This window comes from Pipra filicauda, unplaced genomic scaffold, assembly GCF_003945595.2.
Source record: "Pipra filicauda isolate LSUMZ 115617 unplaced genomic scaffold, ASM394559v2 scaffold93_size3172892_pilon, whole genome shotgun sequence".
NCBI lineage: Eukaryota > Metazoa > Chordata > Aves > Passeriformes > Pipridae > Pipra > Pipra filicauda.
This window is the reverse complement of record NW_024105131.1, coordinates 246,781-262,254: the sequence shown is the minus strand read 5'-3', so window position 1 is coordinate 262,254 and position 15,474 is coordinate 246,781. Positions and strand designations below refer to the sequence as shown.

The 15,474-nt window shown below is 37.6% G+C and overlaps 1 protein-coding gene across 3 annotated transcripts in view; it reads left to right on the top strand.

Moving 5' to 3' along the window:
• TRHDE (thyrotropin releasing hormone degrading enzyme) overlaps window positions 1-15,474 on the top strand; it is a 209,474-nt gene that overhangs the window by 117,028 nt on the left and 76,972 nt on the right. The gene's annotated exons all lie outside the window — the stretch shown is intronic.

Genomic DNA, 15,474 nt, shown 5'->3' with positions numbered 1-15,474 from the left:
GGTCAGATGAGTAAGATAAGTTTCTCATCCAGATAAGAAGTCTTTAAATCAGAAGTATCCTTCCTAAAATCTTGTGTATGTTAAGGGTAAAACTCTCATCTCATTTAAGCTAGTAAGGCTTCTGTCCTTAGTCCAGCAAACTCCATATTCCAGCCAGAAACTTTTAAGTGCGCAGATCCATTCAGAGAGAAATTCAGTAGCACTTTTTCCCAATGAAGTGTGTCGCTCAAGGAAAAAAAGTTTTAGTGCGTGCATATCAAATCCTGTTTTCCTGTTTTCTTCTATGTTTAACTGAGAAATAACAGTGTGCAAGTTTTCCTGAAATAAACTGAGAAAAAAAGTTCAGATCGAAGAGTAGCTATGCAGAGATTAATCATAATTACCATAAAGTTGTAATGGAGCTCTGTTTTTTGATTTGAATGGTTTCCTATTATTTCTATTTTCACTGGTTCTGCTCTAATTAGAAACTCTTCTGTTTGCTAATGAAAGTCTGTGAAAAATCTAACTCTTAAAATCTGACTAGTGAAAGTCTTGGCATCAGTTCAGTAGGAAGATGAGGATTTTAACTAAAAATGGTTTGAAATCCAGATAGAGATTTTCCATGTGTATGTCTGCAAGTTGAACAAAATAAAACATAAAGTTCATAAGCTTTTTCATAAGCTAAAAATTGTACAATTGGAAATATCTGTCAATCATTTAATTATTTATATTTTGTGTTCCTGCACTGTACAGTTGGGAGGCTATAGCTTTACTAATGATAAGGGAAACTGGAGGACTAGTTTACCCTTTCTGTCATGCACTGGTTTAGGCATTTTAGCTCTTTAGCTTGATACCATCAGTTGGGATCTGGCATTATGCTACCTTGAATCCTGTTTTAACATGGAATTCTAGTGTTCAACTAAATGACCGTTCTTGAGGATAGCTGCAAAATCAAGTATTACTACTATTTATAAATCTCTTCAAATAACAAATACTGTGAAAGTGCACTTGGTGGTTCCTTTTTCCTATATTATTTTAATGGCTTGTTGAGTAACTGAGTTCTGAAAGACCTCTGCAGCCAGTTTTCCCAGAGAGAATGCTGTGGGAAATGGTATCAAAGGCTTTACTAAAGTCCAGGTAGAAAAAATGCACAGCCTTTCCCTCCACAAAGTGTGTCACCTTGTCATAGAAGATCAGATTGGTCAAACGGGATGTGCCTTTCATACACACGTGCTGGGGAGGCCTGATCCCATGATTGTCCGGCACATGCTGTGTGATAGCCCTCAAGATGAGCTGCCCCATGACCTTCTCTATCCCTGAGGTCAGACTGACAGGCCTGTAATTCCCCGAATTCTTCTTTCACTCCTTCTTGTAGATGGGTGTCACATTTGCTAACTTCCAGTTGTCTGGGACCTCCCTGATTAGCCAGAACTACTGGTAAGTGATGGAAAGTGGCTTGGTAAGCACTTCTGCCAGCTCCCTCAGTACCTTTGGGTGTATCTAAGTGGTGTAGCAGATAACTGACCATTTTCCCTTAGATAACTGATGCTTCAGTTCTGCTCTCTCTCCCCGTCTTCTAACCTGGGGGGCTGGGTACCCAAAGAACAATTGGTCTTACTATGAAAGACCGAGAAAAAGAAGGCATTAAGTACCTCAGCCTTTTCCTTATTCTTCGTCTCTATGTTTTTCCCCATATCCAGCAAAGCATGGAGATTGTCTTTAGCTCTCCTTTTGTCCTATATTTATATAAACATTTTTTATTGTATTTTACAGAAGTGGCTAGGTTAAGTTCTGCTTGGACTTTGGTCCTTCTGATCTTCTGCCTGCATAACTTCACAACATCCTTGTAGCCCTCCTGAGTTGCTTGCCCCTTTTTCCAAAGGTCATAAACTCTCTTTTTTCATCCAAGCTCCAGACAAAGCTCTCTGTGCATCCAGGCTGGTGGTGTTCCCTGCTGACTCATCTTTCACACATGGGGGTGGACTACTCTGACACCTTGAAGATTTCTTTCTTTCCTGGACTCTTTTACATTTCAGGACTGCCTGCCAAGGGGGTCTCTTAACCAGTGTCGTAAATAGGCCAAGGTGAAAGTTCTAGTGACCCATCTCCTTACTTCTCCAAGAACTGAAAACTCTATCATAATCACTGTGCCCAAGATGTTCTCCAATTATCGTATCACCTGCCAGTCTTTCTCTGTTCACAAACAAGAGATCCATCAGGGGACCTTTTCCAGTTGGCTTACTCGCAAGTTCTATCAGGAAGATATCTTCCACACGCTCTAGGAACCTCCTATACTGTTACCTCTCCACTGTATTATATTTCCAGTCACTATTAATATTGTTTCAGTTCTTTTTAGTGTATTAGCTATGTCCTTAAGTGTTTAACAGGTGATAAAAAACAATAATCTTGTAGTTTTATTAAACTAGCATAAACCAAGATGAGTAGCCCTTTATTTGTCTTTGCATTGTTTGTGGTTTCATCAAAATCAAGGTATGATTCAGCATCTTATTAAGACCTACAGAATTAGGGCTTTTATATAAGGGAAACTTCAACAGATGTGGTAATCTTTGGGTTAAGGAGAGGAAAAGATAAGGTTTAGAGCAAAAACTAAATAGGATTGCTACCGTTTTTGTCCGCTTCCTCTTTTATTCTTAATCTAGTCACATGCCGTCACCTGGTAGGTGGACTTTTTGAAGAGCAGATCGAGATAGCTTGGGGGTGAAAAATCCCTTATAGCACAGAAAACAATCATGTTAAAAAGAAAAGCTGATGAAGGAGAATGGGGCTCTTTGGTGAATATTCTTTAACATATGATCTGAAGCAAAAGTATGAATGTGCACATGATTCGTAACAGTTCAGCAAACTGTTCTATTGAGAAGTCTGCAAGAAAGTAAAATTGTGGTAGAGATGCTCAGTTTTACAGATAGATGTCTTTAGAGACATTTATATCTGTCAAGAATAACTCGCCTGTTCCTATAATGGTAAATATACTGTGGAAAGCCTTTTGATTATAATGTGGAATTTCCACAGTAAAGCTGCAGCCAAGAGACTCTAGTGAAGGTATGATTTTCAGGAAGCCCTTCAAAGACATGGTGTCTTGAATCATATGACATTTTCAAACAGAAGATTTAGTAAGAAACAGACGGAACATTCTCACTGTTTTTCTAATAGCACTCCATAGACAGAACCAAAGGAGAACATTGGCTGTAATGAATAATTGAATAATGACAGTAGTAGCCATAGCTGATAACACCTGCACACAAGAAAGTCACAGCTATTATTTTTGTAGAAAATATCTAATAAATTTCCTTTTCACAGTAGGTGTTTTCTGTATTTTTAAAAGTTCTGGCATCTTTCATGATGTGCAGTTTCTTATGCTCCAGGAAAATTCAAGAAGTGCACATCACACTGCTGGTACTCTTCTTACAAAATAGCGTTGCTTTTCAGTCAAAAAGCCGTTAATCAGGTGAGACAGTGCTTAGAGTATGAAGAGGCTTGGTCAGCACCACTTGCTCTGATTATGTTTCTGAGCTGCACAGATTGATAGAGGAAGAAGCCATAGATTGGCCTTATCATTCAATCATGACTCAGGGTGGTAATGTGCAATATGATACTAGATTTGTGTGAGATTTTCTTCTGTATTCTGTTATTACAATTCTGTGTGCTTGAAATAGATGGTTGCTTACATGACTGGTGTCACTGTATCACACTTTTGGGAAGGTTTTACTGCTTTGTTTTATGCACTTCTTCAAATGGTTTGGTTTTTTTTTCATATTAAAGCTAGAGAAAAGAACCAGTGATTTGCAGGTCTGGTGGTTAAATGTGTTTAAAGAGGCACCTCTGGTTCTGTAATGAGACATTTCTGCACTAGTTTATTCAAATGTTCTTATATTTGGTTTCATTATTTTGGAGACTCACCTCTATTACTATGTTTGTCAACACTGCATTTCATTTGCTATGTGGCAGCTCATTGATCACATAGATCTGTATCCTTTTGAACTTCACTTGCTGCTATGTATGTGTTCATCACTCACTCTGATTTAGTGCATCATCAGCAGTTTGAATTAGTTACTGTAGGAATCTCTGCTTCTGTGATAAATTAACTGCTTTTTTACTTCAGGCTCCACATCGTACATTTGGAAGAAGAATTTCCGTATGGTGCTTTGGATATATGCTGTCTTTTTTGGTGCTGTAGAGTGGCCACTGTATTGAAACAAATTGGTCAGCCTTTCGCAGGAGCTATCTGGGGAAGTGTGACATGCAGGCTGTTAAATACAGCAAGGTTCAGATTCCGATCACTTTTTATTATCATATTGTTGGCTATTTAGACTTTCTTTCATCCCCACTGCTTAGTATTTCCTGTGTTTTAGACACCTACAATGTGCATGTCTGTTTTCTGTTTGAATTGTGAATTTGAATAGTCCATATGAAACCCTGTCAGAAACTTTTGAGGTGTAAAAGAGAGCTCTAATATGCTATTTTTCATGTTGTTTGCTGCTTCTGTCCAAGAATCTAGTGGTACATGAATTATATTAATCTATTTCCACGGTATTATTTAAGAATCTATTTTTTACATAGTATATTAAACAGTGTACGCATTTTATCATACCTGTTTATTATATCTTTATTGCCAATTCACAATAGTTAGCTGTGTGCTGTTTCTAAGAGACATCATTAGAGATGTCTTTCACAAGTTTTCTGTAAAAACATAAAAGATCTGTAAAAACAAATGAACAAAAAATCAGGCATCTTAGGATCACAGTCAGTGAAGCAATGAGCTGTGATGCTGTCCTCAGATCAACAGCGCACATGGAACTACCTGAAGTCTTCCTTTTCTCAGTGGGAGGATGTAACTTTTGCCACCAGGCAGGAGTATCTTTACAGCTAGAGTACCTCTGGTGTCGCAGCTGGTGCATTTACTAGATGTTGAATAAAGTACTTTTCAGTTGATTCTGCACCCATCTCCTCTTGTTTAGAAGAGCACAGAGTGCTCAGTTCTGGTTATTAACTGTCCTTAAGTTAGTTGCTACTAATCCCTTTATATTTTAAACTGTTTCACTTCTACGAACAGTTGTTGAGAACTTGAGCACGTTAAAAGCAGGACATAACAAGTCATAGGAAATCTCATAGGAGCTGACATCATTGTTTTCTAAACTGCTTGCCATAGAAGATTGTTAACATCTTTTGCCTTTTCTGGCCCCTCAGCATTTCTTATGTTTCTAATTTACATCACTCTTGATTTTAGTTAACATTTGTTAAAGGAATTCACTGTTATGGACTGAATTCCTGTAGCTTTTTCCACCTTGACTTACATAGGTCACTAAAAGACAGTAGGTCAGTCTCTTGTGTAAGAAATTTCTATGAGTTGCAGTGTCACAATATTTTTTTCCTTTGAAAAGTATTAAAGATGTGTAGCATAATAAGGGCCAGACTTGGATATCACTCCAAAAATGGAAGTTCTTCCTCTAACTCTGAGAGTATTTGAGTATACTGTGTGTATAGCAAAATACTATTGCTTAAAGGAAAAATATGATTGAAAGTGCATAATTTAAATGTACAGTTATTGAGAAATGCTAAAGTTAATTTTATCTTTCCATTCTTTTCTTTTCTGTGTGCAACTTAGCCAGGATTTTTAATTATGCAAGTACCTAGTGTTTTCTACACAGGAGAGTGTCTAATTCAGTTCACAAGGTAGATCATCCTAACTGAATTGTCCTTCTGTTCAATAGTTTTGTAACCCCAGTTCTTAACTGCTACATACAATTTTCTTAAATGTCATCCAGTGTGGTATCAGAGTGCATCACCAATAGTTAATGAACAGAAGACATAAACCTCATAGGGAGGGAAGACGTGGTCCAAGCCTCATTTTATAAATGGAGATCTATGCACACAGAAATGTAAGTTAAAATTTATACATTTGTGGAGTATGCAGTACTCCCACGTGTCTTAGTACTTCTAGATCATAAGAGTTTATGTGTTCAAAGCATAGCTTCCTCTGGCTTCATTGTCAACTGTGAGCACACAGCGTGGCTGCAGCTCAACCTGCAGAGGCACCAAGGTGGGCTTCCAGAAAATGTTGATAATTCAATTAATGTTGCTTTAAACAAATCAGTGACAATAGAGTGCCTGTACATTTGAGGGGAAATTAGACAAATGTGAGTAAAAGAAAAAGATCCATGAAATTTGGATATCTATTTTGAAACACAAGAAGATGTTCTGTTAAAGTATTTAGCATTATAAACCATTTCAGGTATTCAGAACAGATCTCACATCAGGTTCAGTCACAGAGTCCAGCTCTGCTAGAAATCAGACCACAGTGTTTTCCTGAAACGTATTTTTTTACCTGATGCGCAAGAAGCCAATCCGCAGACAAGAGTTGAGGTATTTGAGTTATCTACAGTTCTACAGTTTATCTATTATCTAACTGGAAGTTGAACATCAACAGGGCTGAATGTAATGCACTCACAGTTAGAACAGCCATCATGAGTGCTGGTGGTTTTTGCCCTATATAACATTGCTGCTGTGCAAAGGCAGCTTTTCTCTAAAATGGTGCATTAGCAGAATATTCCTGTTTGGTTACATTAACTCCTTTCCATTCTTTCTGCTCTGCTTTGTGTTTGGAGCAGGCAATTTTCTTCCCCAACTGTCAGGGATTGACAAAAGAAGGGAGACATGGGCTCTTTGCTTTCTGCTTCAGGGCCAGGATCTCTCTCTGAGTTTAAGCATGTTTGAGCTGTTGATGCAGAGAGAGAAGGACTGTGTAGCTGCTGAGTTACCTAAAATTGATCAGTGCTATGAAAAATCATGTTCCTGAAACAAGATCACTTTCCTTCTGACCTTTAGAGCTGTGCTCCAGTGAATGGGGACAGCAGAGCTTTTCAAAGGAAACAGTGACAAAAAAGGGTAAAATGTAGTATTTTTCAGTCCTGCCTGGTATTGACTGAAATTTTGGAGAAGAATTCAATCTGAGGTGGACTTTTTGAAAGTAGGCTTTCAGGTCAAATTGCACTTTGGCCATATTGGAGGTCCCAGCAGGGAGAGTTATAAAGAGTGGTAATGGTAGGTGCTGCTGAACCTCAAAGCTAGTGGTGTCCCCAGTGCCCGCGTTCAGAGTGAGGTTACAGATGGCGTTGCCTTCATTAGGAGGAAGTCATGATGTTCTTCAGCTAGGATAAAATTATTGTGTTGCTAGAACTTCTTACAAAAAGAAAAACAATTAGTATACACACTACATATAAACAAAGTTTGTTTTCTCAGAACAGGATTGCCCTTTATGGCAATGTTAGAATCAGTCATATTACAGATACTATATAGGTATTCACTTGGCGTGCCTCCAGTGAGCTTCTATTTTGTTGCATGTGAAATTCAGTTACGACTATTTTCTCCTTCATTTTTATTATAGGAATTATTAAGAATAAGAATGATAGGTATGAATCTTCAGATGTCAGCAGGCTGAGCAGGTATTAAAGAAAATGTTTTCTTTTGGAATAAAATTATACTGTTTTCTTGATAGGAGCTCAGTGCCAACCTTGCCGCTGTTGCTATGAGCTCAGTGGACTGCATAGGTCACTGGAAGTAACACATTTTGTGTGCAATACTGCCACTCTTATGCAATCAAAATTTCCATTAGCTCTTCAGAAGTCAGTGGGTATTTTCAGCACAAGTATTGCAGGATTGAACTCCCAGTTAACACATAATACACATCTAAAATGAAATAAACCTACTTCAGTTTAGCCTAGTGGAAGACATTCAGAAAAAAAACTGAATCCCTGCTGGACAAAACATGTTGTTGTGAAAACTTCCTCCTCCTCCTCTTTCTTCTCTTTCCCTTCCTCCTCCCTTCTCCTCTTCCCCTTCCCCTTCCTCTTCCTTTTCCTTTCTCTATATACATTTAAAGCTCAGTTAATGTAGCTAGGTAGACACAGTAGCATATAGCAAGATGTAAGGGCTAATGATTTTTGCATTTTGCAAAAATGCATTTTGCATTTTCCATTTTGCAAAATGGAAAAAAAAAAGTGCAGCTCTAGGGACTGTATTGTATGAAGGTGTTTGCACCATGATACCAACATGTTTGCTCACTTGATACCAACAACAAATAACTTATAAGCAAAATCAGAGCTTTGCTCTTTCCACTTCTCTATTTGTTACTCACTGTTACTGTACAAATGTTGCAAGTCAACACAGTGACATGCAAATCATACTACAAAAAGTTTTCTCAGTGGATTTATGGTGACCTTTTAATAGTAAGTAGCATTAATTTCTTTCCAAGACTGGGACTTCTATAGAGAAAAATATTACAGAAAAGTGCAACAGAGATTTTTTGCCTGGTTAGCAATACCTGGGCATAGTTCAAGTTAGTGCAGAGAAATGAGCAGCCAAACTATCACAATTAGCAGGTGCCATCCAAATGTCTCTGGAAAACATTCCATCATTTTTTGTGTGCACTAAGACTATATTTATTGAGCAATGTGTGGTTTTAGGTTGAAGTGTATTATACAACCAAGCAAGGCAGAACTAAAATGAATTTACAAATTCAGTCAAATATATGCAGTTTAATTTCAGAGAGTGCTTTATTTCTGTAAGATTTGTCCTTATGTCAGTAGTTTAGTACTATTACCAAATAATACAACAAATACATTTTTCTTTAAAACCAAGCTTAACATACTAGCAGGTGTCTCACTGCACAGCAGATACCATCAGACTCTGCTATGCACTGACTCTTCAGTCCTTCTAATTGTTCTCTTTAGACTTGACTTGCGAACTGCTTTGCCACCAGACTTCAACTGCTGTTGCTATGTTTCAAAATGGAACCTCCTCCCTCTTCATGTTAATAGCTATAAGGTGAAGCTGAATTATACGAGGGAAATAAACCTCTCAATTTAATATGTCTGATATTTTAATAAGGATTCTCAGCAAAGCAGGATATATTTTAGAGTAGCTGGAAATTTGCCTGAATACAAATTTTGAATCTGTTTTAGATATCCTATTCAGATTGGTTTCACTGATTTGCTCTGCAGAAGATTATTAATTACAAAATTGAGTTCCTTACAGTCATTTGAAGTTTTCTTTTCTTGGAATTAAACTGACAGAGCCATGTTGATTTAGTTGGCTTACTTCTGATTTACAGTACTGGTCTCTTATCGACAAGAAGTGGGTAGAGCAAAGAAAACAATCCCGTTGATTTAACGATGGCTCTTGCCTCCTTTCTCTTACTAGTTTCTCACTGTGGATGGAACAGATCTTCTCTGGATCCTCTAAATGAATACTGTACTTCCAATACCATGGATGAGATACTCTCAACATTTCCCTATTTCTTCTCCCAATGAAATCAATGTTAAAAATCTCATTCACCCATATAATACCAGAAATTTTAGTTCTGCTGATCTTATTATTTTTATAGCAAATGAAAGTACAAAGGACAAAGTAAAATACTATAATTATGTGACCCATTCAGCATCATTGGCTCCAGAGAAAATGAAGATTTATTTCCATGTGCGGTTCCAGGTTCACTCTTCCTGATTAGTAGTTTTAGATTGCTGTTTGGATATAATGATTTAATTGCAGATATGACATGTTGACAGTGGATATTTTCCAGTTGCTGCTGATTGTGAGCATTATATCACTGTTGTGTGTGAAAAAAGTCTAAATATACTTTTTGAAAATGAAGGGCTGGAATTTCAGCTGTTGCGCAGTGATAGGATTCCACTGAATTCCTTCCCTAGGATTTTGAGTGTCGACTGAGATAGTAGCCCCAAGAGAAGGCAAAACACAGATGACGTGAACTCTTGCATGACAACTCTGAAGTATGTTTTACGCCTCTCAGGCTTTTTTTTAAGTTCTTTTTACCTATTTGTGAGTTTGAACTAGAAGTTAGCTAAGAAGTTCCTGATAGGGGACATTTTAAACAGGGTTACACAAAAGTTCATTCAAAGCAGAAGAAGGTAGGAATTGTAATTGGATTAGTTAAACATCATTGTAGCCCCATATGGGCACTTTCAAAACAGAAGTTAAATGTAATTTCTCTTTCTTTGATTCATGATAGTGTTTCATTGTGACTTGAAGTTTCTGAGTTTAGTATACTTCAATTCTGAATGCAGAATCCACACATGAGTTTTAATGAAAGTTAACGAATTCATTGTGAAAATTAGCTTATTGATGAGAAACAACACCATTAACCATTACTTAAACATTTGAAAAGAACATTTGTGCATCACTTTTAGAAAAATGCAATTCACAATAAAATTTTTGTTTCCCTTAAATGTGATACATTGATATCTTTCTCTTAACTGTCTTCTGAAATCACCACTGTGTATGTTTCTGTCTAGTCTCTCCATAATACTTGGCCCATACTTGGACTGGACACTGGCTTAGGAAACCACCATTCTGTTTTCCTCAGTGCTGCCTCCAGCTGCTCGTTCGCATCCATGCATGGCCACCCAGCACCACTTCATTTATACCAGTGGAAGAGTTTGTAGTCCTCCTTGGTAAAGGAAGGAAAAGTGTCCTGAGTGCGGAATGTTAGCTTTGCTTCCTATACAGGCCATTTCAGAGATCTAGTTTGCAAAGTAGCATCACAAGCAGGGGGATAGGACCAAGGAGCATCAGAGGCTGTGGAAAGTACTTAGTCTGGCTGTACCACTGAAATATCATCAAACTGTAGCTCTGGGAAGATGCAGGAGTGTATTTGATGCTGTGTCTGTATAGAAAACAGATGTGATAATTTTAGTACTAGGTAAGGACTATCTACATAATTGTGCTTACTATCTGCAGGTGTGACTTTATACTCCTTGTGTGCTTGCTGTTTCAATATCATTTTGATGCTGTTTTTTGTTATTGTAGGTTGAAATGCTTTTCTAGTTAGTTAAATTCTTAGCTTCTGAATAACTTAATTTTTTGTAGTAGGAACACATTTCAATGCAATAGTAGAAGTATAGGAAGAATATTAACATTTTTGATACTCTGGTAGAACTCTGGCAGAAGTATATTCTATGACTCTAGTGTATTCTGTAGGTGGGCAGTTTTTACAAGACTGCCTGGAAGCAGTTTTGAGCACTTTTACTAAAACTATGTAGAAAGTGAAGCACTTGTTTGGCTTACTTGACCTGGGAAAATCTGTTTCCAAGGTTTTTCTTAGCTGGCATTGCAGCAGTGCTTTGATAAGTGGTCTGATCACAAGTGTTTTTTTCAGTTTGGAGGTAGCTCTGCAGCTTGACTCACTGGTACAAATTAATTCTTGACACAAATAGAGTTAACCCCCATCTAATTTGCCTTACACAATGTTTGCCATGACCAATAAGGTGAATTTACCTACTCTTTGTTTATATTACCTACTCTGCTGCTTGCCTGACTGCCCAGCCAGGAAGGTGATCACTTCTCTTCCTTAAGGCAGTTTCTCAAGGGTTTGTCTGTTGTACAGCTGAAAAATACTGTTAAACCTAGTTGACTATTTTAGCTTTTCTATTCAGTAGTCTTCCTCTCTTATGGGAATAGTCACTGCTTTGTAGCTTGCTGGTAGCTCTTTACCATTGATTCTCACTCTTCCTTGTTTGTCAGTCACCTTTGCAAACATATGCAGTATCTTCCTCCCTCTGACCCTTGCCCAAACTTTCTTATTTGAATGTTAGGCAATGTCAAGGTAATATGCAATAGCAGCTTTGATGTTAGTAGTGTGAAGGAAGGGAGGAAAAAGGTGGCATGTTATAGTCAGTGAGTCAGCATCTGTCAGTGTGTGGTGGCTTAGGTATACAAATTTCTGGAAAACAAACATAGTGGATTTGATACCAGGAGCCTTAGAGCCTGGTTTCCACCTGAACTGAATGTTTTTATTTGTAGCTTTAAATCTTCGGTGATATACAGCAGTCATGTATAAAACCATTCATCAAGAACATATTATAGGCTGAAGGGAGGAAGATGTGTACCGAGGAGTAGAAATGAAGTATACAAAAGGGAGGTAGAGGCAAGTCTGCTGTTTCCTGAGTCCCGAGAAAGGAGGAACACAGCCACAAGAATTTGAGGCCAAAATAGTTTGCTACTTTTTCCTCACTTATATAGATAGTGGAATTTCCCAGTTACCTTTAGGAGAAAAATTAAGTTATTCAATGCCCATCTGTTGCAGATCTCAGCACCACTCATGAAAGTCAGGACAGGAGCTGTTCCTTCAGCCAACCAATCAACTTTATGCAGATTACTGAGAAAGGAGTTTGGTCCTAGAGTTGATATTTCAGTTCCTGGTTATAGATCTAAATTCTCCTCTGAAAGTAAGATGCATGTTTGGAGACTTGTTCCCCCTTTACAGCCGTTTAACCTCTTGGCATTTATCAGTCACTACCTTTTATTAGTTGTGAGCATTATCATATTTGGATGGTGGGGAGGTTCAGTTTTTTGAAACGAAGAGGCTCAGTTCCTAGGTAATATTGCAAATTAATATTGCAAACATATGAAAGACTTTTTAATCTCCTTTTCTTAAAAAAACTAATACAATAAAAGGCCTGCAAGCTTAATCAATACAGCATTACTTAAAACATCTTTCAAAATTCTTTAGCACTTTTGACTGTATTTGTATGACTGTTCAAGCTTTCTGCTTCAGATTTCAAGTAAGAATTTCAAAAGCATTAAGCCTTTTAATTTTTTGTGGGGGTATTAAGATTATTCTTTGATGTCATATTATACTACAATCTAAATCTTTTCGGATTTCTTAAAAGAACTTATATTTTGGTTGTGCAGTAAATGGACTTTGTTTTCATGGTGTGACAGATTCAGGATATTTATTTATTTGCCTGTTTGTTTGATGTTAGAAATTGCTAAAACACATGTCAGAAAACCGCATTGTCTGATTAAATTTTTTTATTGATAGAGGTGAATGGATCGTATTCCAGTACTCGTTTTGGCAAAGAGTGGCTTCATATTTTAATGCCAGGAAGTTAGGAAGAATATTACAAGTGGATGCTTACTGAAAATGTAAACCCAAATGATCATTTTCGTGTGTGTGTTTGATTAATTTTCATGTTGAGTGGTGCTGCACTAGGGTCTTTCTACTTTCCCCATGACGAAAAAGAAATTTAGGGGCAGCATTACAGTGAAGGAGAAAGGAAGAGTTGTAGAAGAGCACTCTTGAATCTTGAATCGTTAAGATTTTCATGCCATCTTTTGTGTTTACACATACTGTAGGGTTATAGCTGAAAGGAAGGTGGCTAATGTGTATCTTCATGCTCCAGCATACTCCAGTTGATGGAATAGCTTTTGTAGGTGATAGACTTACATGTTTATGATGGGAAGCAGCCTTGCAGCCAGATGGTTTTGGGCATATGTGCTTATAAATAAGTAGCTTTAAGTCACTTTGCCTCCTTTGGAGCTGTGCTGAGCGCAACTGAGATTCAGACAGCTGTGTTTTCAATGTCATCCCCCTTTTCTGTTCTGTGGCTTGCATCTCTCTTCTGTTTGCTTTGGTTTTTCTATTGAATGTACGGGCAAAGGGGTGGTTAATACTCCTGCCCTGGAGAATTACTGTGAATGAGAGTGTATATTCTGCCTCTTTGCAAACTACTTAAGACTTAGATATGGGTCTCCAGGAGGAAAAATGCATTATATTCCTGCTTGTTCTATCCTTAGAACAGACAAGTGGGGTGTGTACACATCTTTGGCTCCTGTTTTACTACTTCCTGACATGTATTGGATGCTGATACATGTAAGCCTTTTATCGTCTTTTTTAAGTTGAGTGCTGTCCATGGAAGATACTTCAAGAGAGGTTGATAATCTGGTAATGAAAGTTCAGGCTGGATCATAGAGACCCTAGCTATCTTTGGAGTCAGCAGCTGGGGAGGTAGTAACAAAGTGGAACTTTGCAGCAGAGCTGGAGGTGGTTGGATCTGGCAGCGTTCAGTATAAAACCAAGCTCTCTGAGGGAGACACATTCAATACAGATCTGTAAAAGCATGGATGGCTTGTGTTGAGTGAAGTAGGGAACAGTAATGCACTATGTCTTTTAGTGCCAGAACTAGGAAGCAGCAGATAAAACCAGCAGATGGGCAGGTGTTTGAAAGAGGAACCTTGACACAACAGATCACCAAAGTGGGAAATGCTTTTTTGTAAGATGTTGCAAATGCTAAACACTTATATAGGTTCAGAAGGCAACCAGCCAAATTCACAGAAGATAACTATTAAATACAAGGATACTAGTCTGCTCAGGACTTCTTGTGCCATGAAGTGCTGGATGATGGAAGAGCATTCCGCTGTATGCTTTTCCAGTTTTATACCCTTTCCAGGTGCCTGCTACTGGTTATTGTTGAAAACAGGATATATGAGGATATTTCATGGGCCCTGCTTCAGAAGCCTTTTGCTCTTGTGCCTGTAGAAAGTGCACTAAGATTTGGGATTGCATTGTAGATTTACTACTGAAAGCCTGTGTCACTTAGGACTGGTTTTTGTGTAGTATGCTTTTGATAGCAGTCCTAGTTTGATGCTATATTTAAGGTCTTGATGAAATTTTCATAAAATAATGAAAAAATTGGTGATTACCTGTATGGTACCAGGACTGTACTTGGATGTTGTGTTTCTCATTGTATTTTCTTATTTCATTGTAAAGGTTAGGATTCCTTTTGTTTTCCTTTGTGAGATAAACATGTTAGATTGGAGGATAATAAATTTTTAACTGACTGACAAGCCACATTTAAACCTCCCAATCTGTGTATTGGGAGGAAAAAACCCGATCTAAACAAAACCCAAAAGAAAAGGATGGAAGTATTTAGTTTCTTTACAGTCTTCCTGAAAGCAAAATGCAAAAATCAAATAAAATGTCCAATGGTAGATCGGTAAACATGGAGTCCTCAAGTGTTCCACCCATTTTATTTTGCTCTGCAACAATTCTGAAAGCATCTCTTAGACAGAATAATATATGCAGCATTTTCTTGTACTGCTTAGAATGCGGATTGTATATTTGTTGTTATTTATTTACCTTGTCCCACTTTTGTTTATTCCTATTTTAGCTTTCTAATTTGCAATTCAACTTCTTTAGCTTTGGAAGTTATTAAATATTTCACTGTGCCTTAAGTGATTCTGTATTTTTAGACAAAATGGAAGCACCGAGTGCTATAGATGCAGACTATATAATACTGTCTTTTTTCTGAGTTAGTCTCATGACATTGTTAAGGCTCAGCGCGGCATTTACAGAGCCAGTGTTCTCATTTAGCCTTCCTAGTTTGTGATTAAATGGGAGTTGCTGCTTGTCTTACTATGAGTTGGCTGACAAAAGCTAAATCTGTCACAGGTGCTACAATTTGTGTATCAGAAAATTTGTTTTCCAAATACTAATTATTCCCAAAATATCTTACTTCACACAAAGCACAGATAACACAGTCAGCAGATTTGTCCCAGTTTTATCATTGTGCTTTAAATTAGGGTTTGTCTTCTAGGGCTTGTAAAGTGAAGATGGTAGAAATTCAAATGCAGGAGAACCAATTGATTTACAACCTCTGATGTGTTTCTGCACTTAATTCTTCC